This window comes from Procambarus clarkii, chromosome 20, assembly GCF_040958095.1.
Source record: "Procambarus clarkii isolate CNS0578487 chromosome 20, FALCON_Pclarkii_2.0, whole genome shotgun sequence".
In the NCBI taxonomy this organism is placed as follows: Eukaryota; Metazoa; Arthropoda; class Malacostraca; order Decapoda; family Cambaridae; genus Procambarus; species Procambarus clarkii.
This window is the reverse complement of record NC_091169.1, coordinates 34,649,120-34,659,879: the sequence shown is the minus strand read 5'-3', so window position 1 is coordinate 34,659,879 and position 10,760 is coordinate 34,649,120.

Here is a 10,760-nt window from a genome sequence, read left to right as displayed (position 1 = left end):
ACAGGTGTACAGGTTCCTGAGCCTATTGGGCTCTATCATATCTACACTTGAAACTGAGTATGGAGTCAGCCTCCACCACATCACTTCCTAATGCATTCCATTTGTCAACCACTCTGACACTAAAACAGTTCTTTCTAATATCTCTGTGGCTCATTTGGGCACTCAGTTTCCACCTGTGTCCCCTAGTGTGTGTGCCCCTTGTGTTAAATAGCCTGTCTTTATCTACCCCTATCAATTCCCTTGAGAATCTTGAATGTGGTGATCATGTCCCCCCTAACTCTTCTGTCTTCCAGCGAAGTGAGGTTTAATTCCCGTAGCCTCTCCTCGTAGCTCATACCTCTCAGTTCGGGTACTAGTCTGGTGGCAAACCTTTGAACCTTTTCCAGTTTGGTCTTATCCTTGGCTAGATATGGACTCCATGCTGGGGCTGCATAGTCCAGGATTGGTCTGATATAAGTGGTATACAAAGTTCTGAATGATTCCTTACACAAGTTTCTGAATGCCGTTCTTATGTTGGCCAGCCTGGCATATGCCGCTGATGTTATCCTCTTGATATGGGCTGCAGGGGACAGGTCTGGCGTGATGTCAACCCCAAGTCTTTTTCTCTCTGACTTATGAAGAATTTCATCTCCCAGATGATACCTAGTATCTGGCCTCCTGCTCCCTACGCCTATCTTCATTACAGTACATTTGCTTGGGTTAAACTCTAGCAACCATTTGTTTGACCGTTCCTTCAGCTTGAATAGGTCTTCTTGAAGCCTCAAGCAGTCCATCTCTGTCTTAATCCTTCTCATAATTTTGGCATCGTCAGCAAACATTGAGAGAAATGAATCTATACCCTCCAGGAGATAATTTACATAGCCTCTCCTCGGTTCCTGTCCAGAATCGGAGGAGCTTCAAGAGATCCATAACCTTTAGGCATTTGTCTTGTATGTTTTGTAACCTTCAAATACACAATAAAGAAAAAAAAAAAAAAAGGGAAGGGGGTGGTAAGAGAAAAGCACACAGAAACTGTATTGGAGGGGACCCACATTCCCTCCAATGCGTTATGTGTGGTTTCCTCCGAGGCTATGGGTCCCCCTTCTTCCAGCCAGAGGTGGTACTCCCTTCCCTATTATATTTACATATATATTTTAAACAAGATAGGACCGAGTACAGAGCCCTTTGGGACTCCTGGTGACTTCATGCCAATCCGAGGTCTCACCCCTCACCGATGTATGCATGCATGCATGTGTGGAGACAAGTAGTTAACAATGTATACAGGCATCGTATAATCGTGCAAACTGTAATGTAGCGTAAGGCTACAATCTATTGGAGTTCTGTTCAAGTCCTTGGTTTCTGTTTAATGTGCCACATCATCAAGGTCTTTTTAAATCCAAAATATTTGGCTGCTGCTTCTTTTGAAGTTCTATTTTTCAGTAGTGTCCCTAAGATTCAGAGACTGTCAGGAAATAAAGTCCCCCATTACATGTCTAGTCTGTCTGTAATCACCTAGTTGTACTTGCAGGGGTTGAGCTCTGGCTGTTTGGGCCTGCCTCTCAACTTTCAATCAACTTTTTTTCTCCCCCACACTCGTATGGGGAGTGTTATGGCTGTTATGTTATGGCCCAGGAAGCAGCCCGTAGCAGCTGTCTAACTCCCAGGTACCTATTTACTGCTAGGTGAACAGGGGCGTCAGGGTGAAAAAAACTCTGCCAATGAGTTTCCGCCTTCGTTGGGGATCGATTCCCGGACCCTAGGACTACGGATCTCGAGTGCTGTCCACTCCGCCGTCTGTGTGTGTGTGTTAATAGCACACAACGTAATCCTTCCTTCGATTACTCTGCCTTAATTGGTCCAGTCAGAGAAGTAAATGCATTTCATTAAACATTTATGTATATTTGTAAACATTGTAATGTTCAATTTAATGTAGAAATTCATATGCATTTGTAACTACTTTTCCCAACAAGAAAACTTCATGCAAGTTCTGTTCGCCTCGAATGATAATGGAGACTGTCGGCCAGAAAGTATATGTAGCAATAGTAAAGGCACGTGCACAACATGGCAGTGTTCAAGTGAGCAGGAGGAGATCCCACAAGGCTGTACAGGCGACGGGTGTAGGTGCTGCGCCCCTCAAGGTCAGTAATTTTTACTATTCCTGGAGTTTGATTGACGTTTTAATGGCTGATCCAGGAGGCTGAACTGCTTTGTGTTATTGGTTTACCATGTCGAAGTCCTTTAGGTTTTCTTTTGTCTTTGCATTCAGCAGTAATTCGAAACCTGTAGAGTGTACTATCCCAACTCCCTCCACTTGCAGGGAGTAGGGTCTAAGACCTGAGAAAAAGTGTGTACCCCATCTGCGTTATTGCTGCTCTATAACCAAACCTAACCTGACTTAGTGAAAATAAGAGAGAAAATGTGGTTTTATATATGGCTTGTGTGTGATGTTACCATGTTATAATGTTCATGCTGGTACAGATTGTAGATCCTATTGCATGCAGGGTTGTGCTTTGCCTTAAATTCAACAGCATGTCAGTATTATAATAATAAATAAATAAATAAATGTTTATTCAGGTAAGGTACATACAAGATATTTTACAAAAATCGATAGATTTATAGATAGAACTAGTACATAAAATGCCTAAAGCCACTACTGTATTACGCAAAGCGTTTCAGGCAGCGTAATTCTGCCAGGTTATGAAAGTTGATGTTGGTCATTTATTCACAGATGTAATGTTGTGTTCACTTCTCTGGCAAAATTTGCAGTGTCTTCAGATTTAATGATTGACTATATCGTTGGCCCCATAATGATTCCTTGTGACAATCATCTATAATGTTATTTCAGAAAGATTCTATTCCATATAGATTCAATTTTGGCATTGTGTGTTTTAAGTAATTGTTTATATTGTTCATTCAATAATTGTTTCAGCGTGTTCATTCAAGTATTTATCCAATACTTCAATGCATTTGAAATTTTTTTCCATGTTGTAGATTACTCAGTGCTTTGGCTAATTGTTTTAAGTAAGGCTACTAACTGAAATTATTTGATAATGGTTGCAAGAAGAGTGAGATGGTTAGAGAAAACATTGGTTTGGGAGATAACCCAAAGAGACACTTAGTGAGAGTTGCCTTCCCATGCACTTGCCAGTGGTGGTGGTGCATCAGTGAGGTGGCACCAGTGGTTTTGTCAGTACACTAACCTGTCTTCTCCTGTCAGCCAGAAAACATTTAAGTTTTCGCGCTATCGATCACCAATGTAAATATTACAGTAGTCTGGTGAAACTATACAATCCCCGAAAATGTTGACATCGAGCTGATAAGCATCGGCCTTGATGGGTTTGGTTAGATTCTGATGCTTTTGTTTAGGCAAAACCACTTTAAGTTTTACGATTGTGAAACCATGAGAACTGGCTAGTAGGCTTCCTTTTGCCTGGCTTGAGCGGTTTACTTCGGGGTCTAGGATTGTATTGCAGTGCTGATTATCTTTGGGTTTCTAGGATTGTATTGTAATGCCGATTATCTTCGGGTTTCAAGGATTGTATTGTAATGTAGATTATCTTTAAACCGACACTATTCACGTTATTATTCAGTACGTTATTCAGTTGGGCTAGTGCAGGATCGTCAGGCTGGCAAAACTGCGAGGTCGTTGATCACTAAGACTGACTCACTTTGTATCTCAGTTTGTCCCTCGGTTCATTCTCATATTGTTTAACTTGTACCATGAGATATCAGGGGATTGAGTACTTTGTGTTCATCCCATTGATTAAAATTTATACTTTTTTATCATTAGAACACTTTTGGTGTTCTAAATAAAGGTGATCATAATATAAAATTAAAATCCATTGTTGAAGCCTAGTCAAAGTAAGTAATTATCAAAGGAAGGCACCAAACTGGGAAGACTCTGTAACCTGGCGGAATTTTTAGGTTGGAGCCTAGTCAAAATGTAAATCTATCCAGCGAATTTATTCCTCTTGAGACATCATGACTTTTATGAAACACAATTTAAAGACACTCGAGCTATGGTAAAAGTCCATATTATGATGCACATAATCTGAATAATTTGTTGGAATTTCATATCCAGATTAGGTTTTCCCCCATGTAAGTCTGGTTTTCCAAATGTTCGTTTGGGTCACGTGTTCCTAGATAGAATTCTTGGTGAATCTGATATCTCTGATGTTGCTCGGCTAATCTCTCTTTGTTCTCGTATGTCTGGATGGCAGAGTGACAGTTTTGCTTCATACAGGTCGGCATTCAATTGCCAATCATCCAAGTGATTAGGCATCATTCCTTCCCCCGGTCCCCCATTCCAAATAATTATCCTGATTCCTTCCAATTGTTATGGCTCATACTCTGTAATGATATGAAAAATTGGTTTACTGGGAATTTTTTAAACATATAAGTGTGTTATTTTCCCGTGTAAATTGATGTCACTATGATCTTTATATTGTTTAATAAAGAAAAAATAGTTGAATATTCCTGGTGGTTTGGCACTTTCTCCCAATAATTCCCTTCCCTTTCCTTGTTCTCATATTAGCATCATGGGTGATGTTAGCGCCTTTTGAATATCCAGCGACATAGTGCTACATAATCTTCCTGGTTTAGTGTTCAAGCTCAAGTATGTTTATGGAGACAAGAAAGAAATACATCTCAAAGGGATAGAGTAGCTTAGGCTATTTCTACCCCCCCCCCCCCCCTCCCTTCAATATGGTGCGGGAATACTGTGAGCCAAACTGAATAACTGTTACCATACCAAGATATGTCAACAGGTCTACTCGGTAGAGCACTCAGGAGTAATCTCCGGTTTAGTGCTTTCTTTTGACTGTTACAATTTACAGTACTTCTATGTTATCTGCAGATTATTTCCGAACATCCGAAAACTCTTGCTCTGGGCACTTGCATGATCTTCACTCACAAAGTTGCAAATCCAAATTAGTTAAAATTTATATAACACATTTGCAATTAATATAGTTAATAATATTTTATATATATATATATATATAGAAGGGGTACCACCACTGGTGCAAGTGTAGGGACTCATAACTTCAGAGAAGAAAACAGAGTACTCAAAGAAGACCTTGTGGATCCTCACTGAACACTTTGATATTTTTTTCTCCTACCACCCCTTTTCTTTTGGTTAATAATATTTATATTTTCCCATCCAGCTAACACATTTGCATTATTTAATATAGTTAATAATAATTATTTTCCCATCCAGCTAACAACGTCAACATTGCCAGTTCTGCTGCATTGTATAATACTGGCTGCCAGCTGACAAGTATATGTAGTAGCACTGAAAATGGAGTATGTCGACGGTCACTCTGTTTAGCTGATGAAAGGGAGATCCCAAAAGGCTGTACAGGCAATAGGTGTAGGTGCTGCGCCCCTCAAGGTTAGTAACATTCATAATTACCTTTTACAGATTTTTGAAAAGTTAAAAAAAATATTTAATGCCACAGGTGATCTTTTATTAATAAATCGACTTTTAAATGTTGCTTAGCCTACTCTATTTTTTCAATAATTTCCTAACTTAAATATATTTGTTAATTATTGTAATAGGCGCATTTCTGAATTACTTACTTTGTTCACATATTTGATAAATCAATATAATCTAAGATTACTGCTGTAATTTACCGAGATCTTGGTGTCAAACTGTCATGATGTTCATATTTAACGTGGTACTTTCCTCCCGGGTGCCAATCCACCTGGATTGGTTGCTTCAGAACGGCCCCTCTTTCTTATTTTTTTCTTTTTTTTTTTTTTTGTTGCCAAGTCGCGTTCGACCCCCTAGTAGTCGAAGTCGTTGAGCCCTGTTCCTTCATTCAGTACTCATATCCCAACTCCTTGTTATCATACCCATTCCAAGCGCAATATAGTCGAGCTGGCTTCGTGCGCCGTTCTGATTACTGCTTATAAGGATGTAAGTAGAGCGAAGCATTACCTTCCCTCCTGTATAAGAACCCATTATAGTTGTTACAGAAACAGTGGGTAACTTTCAAGCCTGATGCCTCTGTTCAACTAGTAGTCGTTTTAACATTTTCCTATAAAATATTACCATCTTTGGGCTAAGGCTCATCCCACCTTTCTCTCCTTCATACTTACGGAATCTGTACCTGATTGTAATAACATAATAATAATTATAATGAATACCTGCATGTTTTAGGGTATGAAACGGCTAACCTCCTTTAAGACAGTCTCACTAATCAAAATTTAATTTAATATAATGGAAATTGTCTTAATAATAAATGATAATTGTAAGTTGCCGTTCAATCTTTATCCTTCATGTATTTTTCCCTGTGGAAAAAAAGGATTATTTTGATTTTTTTTAGCGAGACAGTCTAAATCCACTCAAATTTTTTAGTAACATTTATCTATTTAAAGCCATTTATATATGTAATAAGAATTTAATAAGAATATATAATGTTACAAATAACTCGAACAAAACATTCATTACTAACAAACCCGTCTCGTCTCACATTGCAGGTTGTCAGCCAAAACTTTCATGTCTCGGTGAAAATGGAGTGTGCAGGCCACAACAATGTCTGGCATGTGAAACTGAGCTCCCGCAAGGCTGCTCAGGCGCTGGATGTAGGTGCTGCATTCCTAATGGTTAGTATGTGAAACTATAATAATAATTTATAATAATAATTTTTATTTAGGTAAGGTACATACATAGAGATTTTACAAAGTTTGTTGGCTTTATAGATAGAGCTAGTACATACAATGCCTAAAGCCACTATTACGCAAAGCGTTTCGGGCAGGAAAAACATTAATGACTAAAGCTTAAAACTAATGGGTAAAAAGAATAAGATGAGTTGAGTACAAATAAAAAGAGGTAAAAGAGGGGGGAACATTGTTGAAAAAGCAGCATAAATACAATTACAAATTATTACAGAAAATTACATTCAAACAGCGTTGATTTGAAAAACAAAAAAAAAACAAAAAACATACATGGGTTGACAACAGAGGGGTAAGGTAGGTTACAGGGAATTTATTAGGTATAGCTTCGTTTTTAACTTAAACTGGTTGAGAGAGGTACAGTCTTTAACATGGTTGGGAAGGTCATTCCACATTCTGGGCCCCTTGATTTGTAGAGCATTTCTGGTTTGATTAAGTCGTACTCTAGGAATATCAAAATTGTATTGATCTCTGGTGTGGTGCTCATGGGTTCTGTTACAACCTTCTATGAAGCTTTTGAGATCAGGATTGGCATTATAGTTTAGCGTTTTATATATGTATAATACACATGAGATTATACACATGATTATACACATGTATAATACACGTATAATAACTATTCAGACCACTAGTGTAGGGGCTGCACTGAAAATGTTTACGTACACTGTACAGGGTGTAAGGGTTCCTTATGAGAAGTCTTTAACATGCGGAACACATTGGAAGATACTAATCAGGACCCAGTGTAATTCAAACAAAGGGTGTATTGGCTTCAAGTTCAAAAAGCCACAATGTAGGACACGAAGCAGAAGAGGCTTCATCGTCCATTAGTAGGCATCCCTTGATCTCAGGATACTATGGAATTGCACTCTGGTTGTCAGTCCAGGCCGCAAAGTCAAGAGTGCGTTGATACTGGGGAGAAGCTGTCACCCATGCAGCAGGTTTTACCCCTCTCCACAGCACTGCAAGTCTCCAATAGAAAGGCAAATGCCAATACGATTGGTTCCAGCTCCGTCGCAGCAACTGTCAGAGTAAGGTTGAAGGCAACAACGAACTGCCTTAGCGGCTCCAGCTCCGAAGTTTTCCTCGAAGTTGGTAAAAGAAGGCACAGGGACTCCATTCTCGGAGACTGCCGTGGTAGTGGCTCGAGAAGAACCACCCCAGCAAGGGCAAAACCAAGCAATGCCTCTTGAAGCAGAGCTTGGGCCACATGAGCCCCAGAAGGTGGATGTCCGAGTCCCGCATCTACGGGTTCTAGACAGAGATCGTCACAACCCCCTTTCACCCAAGTCCGGCTTCCTTCATGAAGCCATTAATATCCACACAAGTCGTAAATGCTAATTTCGCTAGAAAACATCATCAAGAATAAGGGGGAGGACTTATGTCAAGCCGCTTCTCCCTGTCCTCAAAGCCACAAGAGATAGTGACCCTCAGGTTAACTTAGGCTAAAAAAAAAAAAAAATCCTGTTTCAGACGTGGCCAACATCAAAATCCATGTTGACCAGAGGAACGTCCTCATACATCATACAAGAATGAATGTCAAACTTGTACATGTTCGGTGTTATCAGTCTTTTTAATGAATATTAGAAAATATTTGTCACCATCTAAATCTAATATTCTTGATTGAGAAGCTTTCTTAAAGGATTAATTTCCAATTGGTGTAAGATAGGTGGTATGCTCGTCGTTTATTGATTAGTAATAGTAACAAATAAAAGCTCTGCATTCAACTGCCGTAATATTGAACCATGGGTAAAAAAAATTAAATTTATTATAACAGATAAATATTGAGTAAAAAATATCAGAATGAACGTAAGTCTTAGTTTTCTTGTCGAGAAAACCATATAAATCACAACTCTTATATTACAGGCTGCCATATAGAAGATAAATGTAGCAGTGCGAATGGCGTCTGCCGGACATCAGTGTGTTTAGTTGGGGAAATTAAGATTGAGGAAGGCTGTACAGGCGACGGGTGTAGTTGCTGCGCCCCTAAAGGTCAGTAGCAGCCATTATATTTACCAGTTACAAAGGAATTAATTAATCATGGTCTTATACTTGTTAATAATGTAGTCCTACAATAATCTTTCAAGGAATATCTACATTACAAGAACATTTTTTTCTGAATGCATGGCACTAGACTAATAATTTTAAGTGTTATTGTTTTCTTTAAAAAATCTTGGAAACTACGAGACCAATTATCATACCAAACTTATAATAATATTGCCACACACAAGGCACTTAGATTGTTGTATGTGGACGAGTGAAAAGTGTGTGAAGGAATTTATTGGGAATCATAATTAGTAGAGAACTTAATTCAACAGATAAATGTATAAATGATTGTGTTAAAGAAAATAATTTTCTCAGTGTAATATAATGAACTATTTTATTTAATGTAATTCTAAATGAAAATAAGAATTTTAATGTAATTTCTCGCTATATTTTGCCAGTGTTAGGCTCCTATTTAGATTATACTGTCTAGTTTTGGTCACCATACTGTGGAATAGACATAAATTCTTATAGAAAATGAAGAAAAGGATGGCAAGAAGTTATCCAGAGAATTAGAAACATTGCTTACAAAGACCAGACAAATCTTATTTACATTCTCTAGAAATCTGAAGACTAATGTCATTATTAAAGTATTCAAATAGATGAAGGTAATAATGAAAAAATGAACACGGTGTCAAATATATATGCACATAATAAAACCGAAAACTGGATGCAAATTAAGTAGAGATTGACCATGGTATATACTTTTTTGGAATATTGTGGTGAATTTATGGAGCAATTATTGGGTAACAATGCACATTGGATTGTTATATTATTTCCAGGTTATAAGTATACATATTCGAGCGAGTTGGGGAAATGCAGGTTCTCCCTCTCATAGTATAATAAACTTTCTGCATTTTCTGCTGCTGTTCTCTTAATTACTGTATAAGAGAGATACATGCACAGTCTATACATGAATGTGACTGTACATGACTGTTCCCAACTAAATTGAAATTGAAAAATCTAAGAAATGACAGGTAAGGCTATTTTTTTATTTAAAATATGTGGAAGTAATAATGATTCATATATAGTAACAGCATTGACATGGAAATTATATACATGCAAAGAATGGCATTTCAGGAGATTCTTATAGCTAATAAGCTATTTAATGGATATATTGGGAATAAGTTCATTTACCGGATACAAGTAGCTATAGGCCCCTATCACGAGTCCAGGAGCTGAAGATTGATGTGATAATCAGTGAGATATACAGACTGATGGTGACTGGAAGCTGAACATGTGGCTGATAGGATGCTGGTAGCTGTACATGATAGGATGCTGGTAGCTGTACATGCAACCCGTCCTCTTAAAAATGTCACTTTTGGCTCGTATGCGCGATATGGCTAAATTTGGACGTAATTTGAAATGAAATCGACTCACAAAAGTGACGTTCTGTTCCGTTTTCTATTTGAGTCGGCCGGCGTACGCGCAGAGGTTATAAGAGGACACTTTAAATTAACGTTTTTCATAACGTTTTGAAACTTTATGAGAATTTCCTGCCCACCTAACCTATCTGAGGACCCTTAACTTACTGTTGTTGAAAAAAAAATCCCAAATTTATTTTCATATTTTTTTCATTTTCAAATTACGTCCAAATTCGTCCATACGGGCAAACGGCCAAAAGCGACGTTCTTTTTAAGAGGACAGGTTGGTACATGATAGGATGCTGGTAGCTGAACATGTGACAGATAGGATGCTGGTAGCTGAACATGTGACAGATAGGATGCTGGTAGCTGAACATGTGACTGGTAGGATGCTGGTAGCTGAACATGTGACTGGTAGGATGCTGGTAGCTGAACAAGTGACAGATAGGATGCTGGTAGCTGAACAAGTGACAGATAGGATGCTGTGTCCCTACCTAGGTCCAAAACAATTCGTCCCTATCTGGGGATATAACATTCCAGGTCTTGTTAGCTTGGCAAAAATGTTAATTGGGTGTGAGACGACCACCCTCCCCTGTCTTGGTGCCCCTAAAGGAATCTCTAAAGTAATTTTTAGTTACCATTTTTAGGGATCTAATCTTAATTCAATTTATTTATGGAATCTTTGTTTACTTCACTATCTTC